The sequence below is a fragment of the Leuresthes tenuis genome, unplaced genomic scaffold (genome assembly GCF_036924035.1).
Source record: "Leuresthes tenuis unplaced genomic scaffold, fLeuTen1.0.hap1 SCAF_23, whole genome shotgun sequence".
NCBI lineage: Eukaryota > Metazoa > Chordata > Actinopteri > Atheriniformes > Atherinopsidae > Leuresthes > Leuresthes tenuis.
The window spans coordinates 10,985,880-10,998,318 of NW_027325377.1; the positions used below are offsets into that span (position 1 = coordinate 10,985,880).

Below are 12,439 nucleotides of genomic sequence, written 5' to 3' on the forward strand. Positions count from 1 at the left end.
ACAGGTGCCTGCACATGTCTCATGAAAATAAAATGGATGTATGATTGCTGACGGCAGAGCAATACTGCCAAACTTATGAGTTCTTGTGGCAAACTTGATTCAGTGTCTTGATGTGTATACGCTGTTTCGCTGACTTGATTGTCACAAGAAACAAAGTGTGTTTGATAAGATCCGACCATTTTATTACGGGAGGATCAGTATGTATGGATTCTGATGTGACTGATAAACCCATTCGTATCGTAAGCATAATCTAATACGTGAGACAACGCCCTGGCACACGATAAAAAAAAAAGAGAGAGCGGTTTTGTGTCCCCACAGTCCATAATGTAGAAAAGAGAGAAAAAAGCCTTTCTGATTTGGTGTGTGTGCTCATAGTGCAGAGTGTAGAGAAAAGAAAGCCGTTTTGGTGTCACGGGTGTTGTGACTTACACACACACATTTCTAAATTGAGAAAGGAAATTATTTTAGAGGAAGCACTAGAGTTTAGATCCCACATTTGTTGATAGGCATTCATTTATTTCTTCACTTCTGATAAAAATGATAAGACTGACCTAAAGAATTGGAGGCCCATCACACTTTTAAACTTTGACTGTAAACTTTTTAGCAAGGTTTTAACGACACGGATGTCCTCTGTTTTAGAGGAGGTAATTCACCCAGACCAGGCTTGTGCCATCTCAGAGAGACAACTCACCGACAGCCTCGTACTGATTCGAGACATCATTGATTACGCTAGAGACAGAAACACCCGGCTTGTCATCTTAAATTTAGACTTTGAAAAAGCTTTTGATCGGGTCTCGCATCAATATCTCTTTCAGGTGTTGCAGCCATCGAATAGGGCCCGATTGTTCCTACTTGGTGAGATTTGCTTGGTTGAGACGCTTGCTCCCCCCCCTTGCTCCTCGGCTGACCAAGTAGGAACAATCGGGCCCTATTCGATGGCTGCCTTGTCTTTTACTCTGTGCAAAAGACAAGGCAGCCACAAACACCACGGGAACACCGTATTGAGGCTTTGTTCTGACCACTCATTCGGTGTCGCGTTTCTTTCAAGCAATTCTCCCGGTTAGCCCACACTCGGCTCGCTCCCAGAGCTGTGTTAAAGTCTACTTCGCATTCACTCTCTTTTCTCAGCAGATTAAAAGAAAGTTTCATCTTGGGCTCCCTGAAACTTCCATCCTGCACCGCTGTTTGCTTTTTCACAAGAGCAGAGAAGAGCGCACCGTTCCCAGCGGCACTGCAGTACTGGGTCGATGCTTGGAGTGAACGGAGCAAGCTTCTTTTTCAACTCCTATTCTTAAAAATCCATTTAATATGTAGTCCTCGTATAGAGGACATATTAAACTGATAAGAACAGATACTACACTTGATCTTAGCCAAAAGGCCGAGAAGCGATAACTGTCCACTGTTTCAGGTCCGAGGGCCCTTGCTGGCACAATGTGCACTTGTAGCAGTGTTCTTTTTATGGCCATAGGTGGCCAGAGTGTCACGTTGCACCTCCGCCCACCCGCTGCACTGAGCACTCTTCAGCCCTTTTAAATGGTATAACTTTGCACTCCCGCATGCTCCAGCAAGCACCATTCAAGCAACAACTTTGCACTCCAGCTTCGAACATCGGCACAATCGCAACAAGTAAGGCGACTCTACTCAGAGAAGTCACTCTGCACAGTAACAAGATTTCTTTTGCACAGACAGAAAGGGCTTCACCCGCAAAGGTAAAGCCTGCCAAAAATAGAAACAACTCATTAGTGCTGCTCTCCACGAAAGTCTTTAGTAAAAGGCGAAAGACTTGTATGTTATGAAGAGAAACCAGAGTACGATTATCCGTCACTGCGGGAGCAGGGCATCAGGCTAGTTGCCATAGCCACCTTCCCCATGGTGAGCGTTGCTTGGTTGAAACGCTTGCCCCTGTGCAATCGACAAGGCAGCAACAAAAACACCACGGGAACACCGTATTGAGGCTTTGTTCTGACCGCTCATTCGGTGTCGCGTTTCTTTCAAGCAATTCTCCTGTTTGATTTGAATGTGTTGTGTAAGTGTCCTGTTGAATGTTACATGTTTGGGCTTTGACACTTCACTGTGGTTGTTAACTGTGTGGTGTGTCCTGAAATGTTATATATTTGGGCTGTGTGACATGCTTAATGCTTGTCAGTAGCTACCCACTTATTCATATATAGCAACTGACAACATAAGAAGTCTGGACATACTTTGATAGTAGTTGTAGAAGTATCCTTATTGATAATAGATAAACTAATTCATAGTGATAGAACAGTAGATGAACAGGTGCCTGCACATGTCTCACGAAAATAAAATGGGTGTATGATTGCTGACGGCAGAGCAATACTGCCAAACTTATGAGTTCTTGTGGCAAACTTGATTCAGTGTCTTGACGTGTATACGCTGTTTCGCTGACTTGATTGTCACAAGAAACAAAGTGTGTTTGATAAGATCCGACCATTTTATTACGGGAGGATCAGTATGTATGGATTCTGATGTGACTGATAAACCCATTCGTATCGTAAGCATAATCTAACACGTGAGACAACGCCCTGGCACACAATCAAAAAAAAAAAGAGAGAGCGGTTTGTGTCCCCACAGTCCATAATGTAGAAAAGAGAGAAAAAAGCCTTTCTGATTTGGTGTGTGTGCAGAGTGTAGAGAAAAGAGAGAAAAGAAAGCCGTTTTGGTGTCACGGGTGTTGTGACTTACACACACACATATCTGAATTGAGAAAGGAAATTATTTTAGAGGAAGCACTAGAGTTTAGATCCCACATTTGTTGATAGGCATTCATTTATTTCTTCACTTCTGATGAAGTTTCAACAATAAACAACAAACTTTGTATTATGAGAAAGAACCAGACTCATTCTTCAGGAATCCGAAAATAAGCTCTATTTTACGAGTTATGCACGAATTCGGATTCTCCTATAAAACGAATTCCTTAACTCTAACCAAGTTAAGACTGCTTTGTCCTTCATATTTATTCATGTCTAATCAAGTTTCAACGATAAACAACGTTGTACTTTGTAGAATGAGAAAGAACTTCTTCAGCAATAAGCATCTCTCGACATATGACGAAATACAGATTTTGCTATAAAATTAATTCCTTCTATCAGCCTGACTTAAAACTGTTTGTCCTCCTTATTTATCCACTTCAAATCAAGTTTCAACAATTAAAAAAATGTTGTAGTTTGAAAAAAAACAAGTTAATCTTAAGCAATCAGTAGGGTAAGAAAGGGTAAGAAAAGGTGCAAATGCCAACCATACATTACTAAAAGGTGGAGCGGAAGTATTCGGCTGCAAGTAGGTGCGAATGCCTGACAATGTATGATCAAAAGAGGGAGCGGAGGTTTTCGGCTGCAAGGTCTGAATGTCCAACCATAATTTGTAAAAACCGGGGAAGAAAAGGCTCGAAAGCCCGACTATACACCATCAAAAGCGGGAGCGGAGGTGTTCGGCTGCAAGTAGGTGTGAATGTTCGACCATAATTTGTAAAAAGCGGGTAAGAAAAGGTTCGAATGCCCGACTATATATTAACCAAAGAAGGAGGAGAGGTCTTCGGATAAGAGTGGGTGAGAATTTACAACCATAATCTATAAAATGCGGTGAAAAAAAAGGTGTGAATACCCCATAGAACACTAAAAGGTAGAGCGGAAGTGTTCGGCTGCAAGAAGGTGTGAATGTCTGACCATAGTTTGTAAAAAGCGGGTAAGAAAAGGTTCGAATGCCCGAACATATACCATCAAAGGAGGGAGCGGGGGTGTTCCGCTGTAAGAAGGTGTGAATGTCCGACCATAGTTGGCAAAAAGCAGGTAAGAAAAGGTTAAAATACCCGATTGTACACAATCAATAGCGGGAGCAGAGTTGTTCCGCTACTAAAAGGTGTGAAAGTCCGACCATGAATTGTAAAAAGCGGGTAAGAAAAGGTGCGAATGCCCGACAATGTATGATCAAAAGAGGGAGCGGAGGTTTTCGGCTGAAAGAAGGTCTGAATGTCCATCCATAATTTGTAAAAATCGGGGAAGAAAAGGCTCGAAAGCCCGACTATACACCATCAACAGCTGGAGCGGAGGTGTTCAGCTGCAAGAAGGTCTGAATGTCCATCAATAATTGCTAGAAAACATGGAAGAGAATTTTCGAATATCAAACCGCACATGATCATAAGCGGGAGAGGAGGTGTTAAAATGCAAAAAGGTGTGAATGTCCACCCATAATTACTGCAAAATGGGTAAGAAAAGGTACGAATGCCCAACCATACATCATCAAAAGCAGGAGTGGATGTGTTCGGCTACAAGAAGGTTTTAATGTCCGACCATAGTTTGTAAAAAGCGGGTAAGAAAAGGTTCGAATGCCCGAACATACACCATCAAAAGAGGGAGCGGAGGTGTTCCGCTGTAAGAAGGTGTGAATTTCTGACCATAGTTGGTAAAAAGCGGGTAAGAAAAGGTGAAAATACCCGACTGTACACAATCAATAGCGGGAGCGGAGTTGTTCGGCTACAAGAAGGTGTGAAAGTCCGACCATGGTTTGTAAAAAGCAGTTAAGAAAAGGTTCGAATATCCAACCAAACATAATCAAAAGCGGGAGCAGAGCTGTTCGACTGCAAGTAGGTGTGAATGTCCAGCCATAATTACTCACAAACGGGGGAAGAAAAGGTAGTATTGCCAGACCATACATGATCAAAACAGGGAGCGGAGGTTCAGCTGCAAGGTGTGAATGTCTGACTATAGTTTGTAAAAAGCGGGTAAGACAAGGTGCGAAATCCCAACAATGTATGATCAAAAGAGAGAGCGGAGGTGTTCGGCTGCAAGGTCTGAATGTCCAACCATAATTTGTAAAAACCGGGTAAGAAAAGGCTCGAAAGCCCGACTATACATCATCAAAAGCGGGAGCGGAGGTGTTCAGCTGCAAGAAGGAGTGAATGTTCGACTAAAGTTTGTAAAAAGCTGGTAAGACAAGGAGCGATGTCCCGACATTGTATGATCAAAAGCGGGAGCGGAGGCTTCCAGCTGTGAGTAGGTGTGAATGTCCGACCATAATTGCTGAAAAATGTGTTAGAAAAGGTAAGAATACTGGACCATACATCATCAAAAGCGGGAGAGGTGGTGTTCGGCTGCAAGAAGGTGTGAAAGTCCGACAATGGTTTGTAAAAAGCGGGTAAAAAAAGGTTCGAATGCCCGAATATACATCATCAAAAGCGGAAGCGGAGGTGTTCGGATGCAAGAAGGTGTGAACGTACAGTTTGTAAAAAGCAGTGAAAAGCGAGAAAAAGCATTTCGTGAGTTCTGCATGATTTGGGATTTTGCTTATAAAATGCATTACTTCACTCAAACTATGTTAAAACTGATTTGTCCTTCATATTTACCATGTCTAGAAATATTTAAACAAAAAAACAACGTTGTACTTTGCAGTAAAAGAAAGAGCAAATCTAAAGTTTCAGGAATCCGAGTATAAGCCTGCTTTCATGAGTTCTGCACGATTTCGGATTTTGATATAAAATGAATTGCTTTGCTCAAACCAAGTTAAAACTGCTTTGTCCTTCCATATTCATCAATGTCTAGATCGACTTCAACAAAGAAAAACATTGGACTTTGCAGTAGAAGAAGTTGAAATCCATCTACACATTGATAAATATGAAGGACAAAGCAGTTCCCTCTTGCCCATAAGAAAATAAGCTTATTCTCGGATTCCTGATCCTTCAGTGTTGCTCTTTCTTCTACTGCAAAATACAATGTTGTTCTTTGTTGAAGTCGATCTAGACATTGATAAATATGAAGGAAAAAGCAGTTTTAACTTGGTTTGAGTGAATGAATTCATTTTATACATAAAATCTGAAATCGTGCAGAACTCATGAAAATAAGCTTATTCTCGGATTCCTAAAACTTTTGATTGGCTCTTTCTTTTACTGCAAAGTACAACGTTGTTTTTTTGTTTAAATCTATCGAGACATTGATAAATATGAAGGTAAAAGCCGTTTTAACATAGTTTGAGTGAAGGAATTGATTTTATAGATAAAATCCCAAATCATGCAGAACTCCTCAAAAGGGGCGTATGGCTTAATCGCAAGTGTGGTTCTTTCTCATTCAGGGTAGTATGAGGAAGTTTATGCTTGAAATATATGTAGAAATGGGTACATATGAAGGACAAAGCAGTGTTAACTTAGTTTGCGTGAAGGAATTCATTTTATACATAAAATCCCAAATCATGCAGAACGTATGAAAAGAAGCTTATTCTCGGATTCCTGATCCTTCAGTTTTGCTCTTTCTTCTACTGCAAAATACAATGTTGTTCTTTGTTGAAGTCGATCTAGACATTGATAAATATGAAGGAAAAAGCAGTTTTAACTTGGTTTGAGTGAATGAATTCATTTTATACATAAAATCCGAAATCGTGCAGAACTCATGAAAATAAGCTTATTCTCGGATTCCTAAAACTTTTGATTTGCTCTTTCTTTTATTGCAAAGTACAACGTTGTTTTTTTTTGTTTAAATCTATCGAGACATTGATATATATGAAGGTAAAAGCCGTTTTAACATAGTTTGAGTGAAGGAATTAATTTTATAGATAAAATCCCAAATCATGCAGAACTCCTCAAAAGGGAGGTATGGCTTAATCACAAGTGTGGCTCTTTCTCATTCAGGGTAATATGAGGAAGTTTATGCTTGAAATATATGTAGAAATGGGTACATATGAAGGACAAAGCAGTGTTAACTTAGTTTGCGTGAAGGAATTCATTTTATACATAAAATCCGAAATCGTGCAGAACTCATGAAAATAAGCTTATTCTCGGATTCCTAAAACTTTTGATTTGCACTTTCTTTTACTGCAAAGTACAACGTTGTTTTTTGTTGAAATCTATCTAGACATTGATAAATACCAGCCGAAACTCTGCTGCCTCTTTTGATAATTTATGGTTGGGCATTCTTACCTTTTCTTACCCGCTTTTTACAAATTATGATCTTACATTCACACCTACTTGCAGTCGAACACCTTCTCATCCACTTATGATCATGTGCGGTTGGGCTTTCGCACCTTTTCTTACCCATTTTTCAGTAATTATGGGTGGACATTCAGACCTTCTTGCAGCCGAAAACCTCCGCTCCTCTTTTGATCATACATTGTCGGGCATTCACACCTTGTCTTACCCGCTTTTTACAAACTTTAGTCGGACATTCAAACCTTCTTGCAGCTGAACCACCTCCGCTCCCTGTTTTGATCATATATGGTCTGGCAATAGTACCTTTTCTTACCCGTTTGTGAGTAATTATGGCTGGACATTCACACCTTCTTGCAGCCGAACACAACCTCTCCCGCTTTTGATGATATATGGTCCGGCATTCTTACCTTTTCTAACACATTTTTCAGCAATTATGGTCGGACATTCACACCTACTCACAGACGAACACCTCCGCTCCCACATTTGATAGTGTATAGTCGGGCATTCTCACCCTTTCTCATCAGCTTTTTGCAAATTATGATCTGATATTCACACCTACTTGAAGTCGAACAGCTCTGCTCCCGCTTTTGATTAGGTTTGGTTGGATATTCGAACATTTTCTTAATGCTTTTTACAAACTTTGGTCGGACATTCAAACCTTCTTGTAGCCGAACACATCCGCTCCTGCTTTTGATGATGTATGATTTGGCATTCGCACCTTTTCTTACCCATTTTTCAGTAATTATTGGTCGGACATTCAGACCTTCTTGCACCTGAACACCTCTGCTCCCGCTTTTGATGGTGTATAGTCGGGCTTTCGAGCCTTTTCTTCCCCGATTATTACAAATTATGGTTGGACATTCAGACCTTGCAGCCGAAAACCTCCGCTCCCTCTTTTGATCATACATTGTCGGGCATTCGCCCCTTGTCTTACACGGTTTTTACAAACTTTAGTCAGACATTCACACCTTGCAGCTGAACCACCTCCATTCCCTGTTTTGATCATGTGTGGTCTGGAAATACTACCTTTTCTTCCCCCGTTTGTGAGTAATTACGGCTGGACATTCACACCTACTTGCAGCCGAAAAACCACCTCTCCCGCTTTTGATGATGTATTGTCCGGCATTCTAGTCTTTTCTATCACATTTTTCAGCAATTATGATCTGACATTCACACCTACTTGCAGTCGAACAGCTCTGCTCCCGCTTTTGATTATGTTCGGTTGGATATTCAAACCTTTTCTTAACTGCTTTTTACAAACTTTGGTCGTACTTTCACACCTTCTTGCAGCCGAACACCCCCGCTTCCGCTTTTGATGGTATATATTCGGGTATTCGAACCTTCTCTTACCCGCTTTTTACAAACCATGGTTGGACTTTCATACCTTCTTGTAGCTGAACAACTCCACTCCTGCTTTTGATGATTTATGGTTGGACATTCGCATCTTTTCCTACCCATTTTTCAGTAATTATAGTTGGATATTCACATCTTCTTGCAGCTGAACACCTCCTCTCCCGCTAATGATCATGTAAGGTTTGATTTTCGAAAATTTTCTTTCATGTTTAAAAGCAATTATTAATGGACATTCGCACCTACTTGCAGCCGAACACCACCTCTCCCGCTTTTGATGATGTATGGACCGGCATTCTTACCTTTTCTAACACATTTTTCAGCAATTATGGTTGGAGAATCACACCTACTCACAGCCGAACAACTCCGCTACCGCATTTGATGGTGTATAGTCGGGATTTCTCACCCTTTCTCATCAGCTTTTTGCAAATTATTCTCTGACATTCACACCTACTTGCAGTCGAACAGCTCGGCTCCCGCTTTTGATTATGTTTGGTTAGATATTCGAACCTTTTCTTAACTGCTTTTTTACAAACTTTGGTCGGACGTTCACACCTTCTTGCAGCCGAACACCTACACTTCCGGTTTTGATAGTGTATATTCGGGCATACGAACCTTTTCTTACCCGCTTTTTACAAACCATGGTCGGACTTTCACACCTTCTCTTCGCTGAACAACTCCGCTCCCTCTTTTGATTGTGTACAGTCGGGTATTTTAACCTTTTCTTACCCGCTTTTTACCAACTATGATCGGACATTCATACCGTCTTACAGCGGAACACCTCCGTTCCCTCTTTTGATGGTGTATGTTCGGGCAATCAAACCTTTTCTTACCCACTTTTTACAAACCAGGGTCGGACTTTCACACCTTTTAGTAGCCGAACAACTCCGCTCCCGCTATTGATTGTGTACAGTCGGGTATTTTAACCTTTTCTTACCCGCTTTTTACCAACTATGGTCGGACATTCACACCGTCTTACAGCGGAACACCTCCTCTCCCGCTTATGATCATGTACGGTTTGATATTCGAAAATTTACTTTCTTGTTTTAAAGCAATTATTGATGGACATTCAAACCTTCTTTTTGATGGTGTATAGTCGGGCTTTCGAGCCTTTTCTTCCCGGTTTTTACAAACCATGGTTGGAATTTCACACCTTCTTGTAGCCGAACAACTCCGCTCCCGCTATTGATTGTGTACAGTCGGGTATTTTAACCTTTTCTTACCCGCTTTTTACCAACTATGGTCGGACATTCACACCGTCTTACAGTGGAACACCTCTGCTCCCGCTTTTGATGGTGTATAGTCGGGCATTCGAACCTTTTCTTACCCGCTTTTTACAAACTATGGTGGGACATTCAAACCTTCTTGTATCCGAAAACCTCCGCTCTCTCTTTTGATCATACATTGTCGGACATTCGCACCTTTTCTTACCCGCTTTTTACAAACCATGGTCGGACTTTCACATCTTCTTGTAGCCGAACACATCCGCTCCCGCTATTGATTGTGTACAGTCGGGTATTTTAACCTTTTCTTACCCGCTTTTTACCAACTATGGTCGGACATTCACACCTTCGTACAGCGGAACACCTCCGCTCCCTCTTTTGATGGTGTATGTTCGGGCATTCAAACCTTTTCTTACCCGCTTTTTCCAAATATAGTCGGACATTCACAGCTTCCTCTCCACCATACTTGTATGGTGGAATATTCACACCCACTTGCATCCGAAGACCTCCGCCCCAAATTTTGTTGATATTTAGTCGGACATTCGCACCTTACCCGCTTTTGGAAAACTACGGCCTTCTTGCAGCCAAACACCTCTGATCTCGCTTTTGATGATGTAAGGTTGGGCATTCAGACCTTGCTTCACCTGCTTTTCACCAAACATAGTCGGACATTCACACCTTCTTGCAGCCGAACACTTCCGCTTTTAGTGTTCTATGAGGCATTCACATATTTTTTTTCACCGTATTTTATAGATTATGGTTGGAAATTCTCACCCACTCTCATCCGAAGAACTCTCCTCCCGCTTTTGTTAATATATAGTCGGGCATTCGAACCTTTTCTTACCCGCTTTTTACAAATTATAGTCGAACATTCACACCTACTTGCAGCTGAATACTTCCGCTCCACCTTTTAGGTATGTATGGTTGGCATTTGCACCTCTTTTTATACTGATTGCTGAAGATTAAGTTGTACTTTCTCAAACTACAACATCTTTTTATTTGTTGAAACTTAATTTGAAGTGGATAAATAAGGAGGACAAACAGTTTTAAGTCAGGCTGAAAGAAGGAATTAATTTTATAGCAAAATCTGTACTTCGTCATATGTCGAGAGATGCTTATTGCTGAAGAAGTTCTTTCTCATTCTACAAAGTACAACGTTGTTTATCGTTGAAACTTGATTAGACATGAATAAATATGAAGGACAAAGCAGTCTTAACTTGGTTTGAGTTAATTAATTCGTTTTATAGGAGAATCCGAATTCGTGCTTATTTTCGGATTCCTGAAGAATGAGTCTGGTTCTTTCTCATAATACAAAGTTTGTTGTTTATTGTTGAAACTTCATCAGAAGTGAAGAAATAAATGAATGCCTATCAACAAATGTGGGATCTAAACTCTACTGCTTCCTCTAAAATAATTTCTTTTCTCAATTCAGAAATGTGTGTGTGTAAGTCACAACACCCGTGACACCAAAACGTCTTTCTTTTCTCTCTTTTCTCTACACTCTGCACTATGAGCACACACACCAAATCAGAAAGGCTTTTTTCTCTCTTTTCTACATTATGGACTGTGGGGACACAAAACCGCTCTCTCTTTTTTTTTTTGATTGTGTGCCAGGGCGTTGTCTCACGTATTAGATTATGCTTAAGATACAAATGGGTTTATCAGTCACATCAGAATCCATACATACTGATCCTCCCGTAATAAAATGGTCGGATCTTATCAAACACACTTTGTTTCTTGTGACAATCAAGTCAGCGAAACAGCGTATACACGTCAAGACACTGAATCAAGTTTGCCACAAGAACTCATAAGTTTGGCAGTATTGCTCTGCCGTCAGCAATCATACACCCATTTTATTTTCGTGAGACATGTGCAGGCACCTGTTCATCTACTGTTCTATCACTATGAATTAGTTTATCTATTATCAATAAGGATACTTCTACAACTACTATCAAAGTATGTCCAGACTTCTTATGTTGTCAGTTGCTATATATGAATAAGTGGGTAGCTACTGACAAGCATTAAGCATGTCACACAGCCCAAACATATAACATTTCAGGACACACCACACAGTTAACAACCACAGTGAAGTGTCAAAGCCCAAACATTCAACAGGACACTTACACAACACATTCAAATCAAACAGTCAGACAACATACAAGAACATATACCCCAGCCGGCATTGCTCCCTGCCTATTTTCCTACAGCTCACTATGTGTGCACACACCTTTATTCACAAACTCTTCAACTTATACTCTTTTACCGAAGCTGCTACAGCTCGATTGGCCGAATACCCTTAGATCCTATTTCGGTGAATTTGACATCTGCCTTACATGTAACAGATTAGCGGTTTAGCAGTTTTAATTTAGTTTGAGTGAAGGAATTCATTTTATAGCAAAATCCGAAATCGTGAAGCACTCATGAAAGTAAGCTTATTCTCGGATTCCTGAAACTTTAGATTTGCTCTTTCTTTTACTGCAAAGTACAACGTTGTTTTTTTTGTTTAAATCTTTCTAGACATGGTAAATATGAACGACAAAGCACTTTTAACATAGTTTGAGTGAAGGAATTCATTTTATAGATAAAATCCCAAGAGTCTGCAGAGAAAAGAGAGTGAATGCGAAGTAGACTTTAACACGGCTATGGGAGCGAGCCGAGTGTCGGCTAACCGGGAGAATTGCTTGAAAGAAACGCGACACCGAATGAGCGGTCAGAACAAAGCCTCAATACGGGATTCTCGTGGTGTTTTTGTCGCTGCCTTGTCTTTTGCATAGAGTAAAAGACAAGGCAGCCATCGAATAGCGCCCGATTGTTCCTACTTGGTCAGCCGAGGAGCAAGGGGGGGGGGCAAGCGTCTCAACCAAGCAAAGCTCACCATGGGGAAGGTGGCTATGCCAACTAGCCTGATGCCCTGCTCCCGCAGTGACGGATAATC

At 41.0% G+C, this 12,439-nt stretch overlaps 2 non-coding genes across 2 annotated transcripts; both read right to left on the reverse strand.

Annotated features, from left to right (window-relative positions):
• Window positions 1-1,206: 1,206 nt before the first annotated feature.
• LOC140283345 (U2 spliceosomal RNA) lies at window positions 1,207-1,390 on the reverse strand. Its single transcript, XR_011910049.1, has one exon. It is a non-coding gene; the product is annotated as a U2 spliceosomal RNA (small nuclear RNA).
• A 308-nt stretch (window positions 1,391-1,698) lies between these two features.
• On the reverse strand, window positions 1,699-1,812 carry LOC140283510 (U5 spliceosomal RNA). Its single transcript, XR_011910108.1, has one exon. It is a non-coding gene; the product is annotated as a U5 spliceosomal RNA (small nuclear RNA).
• Window positions 1,813-12,439: the final 10,627 nt, after the last annotated feature.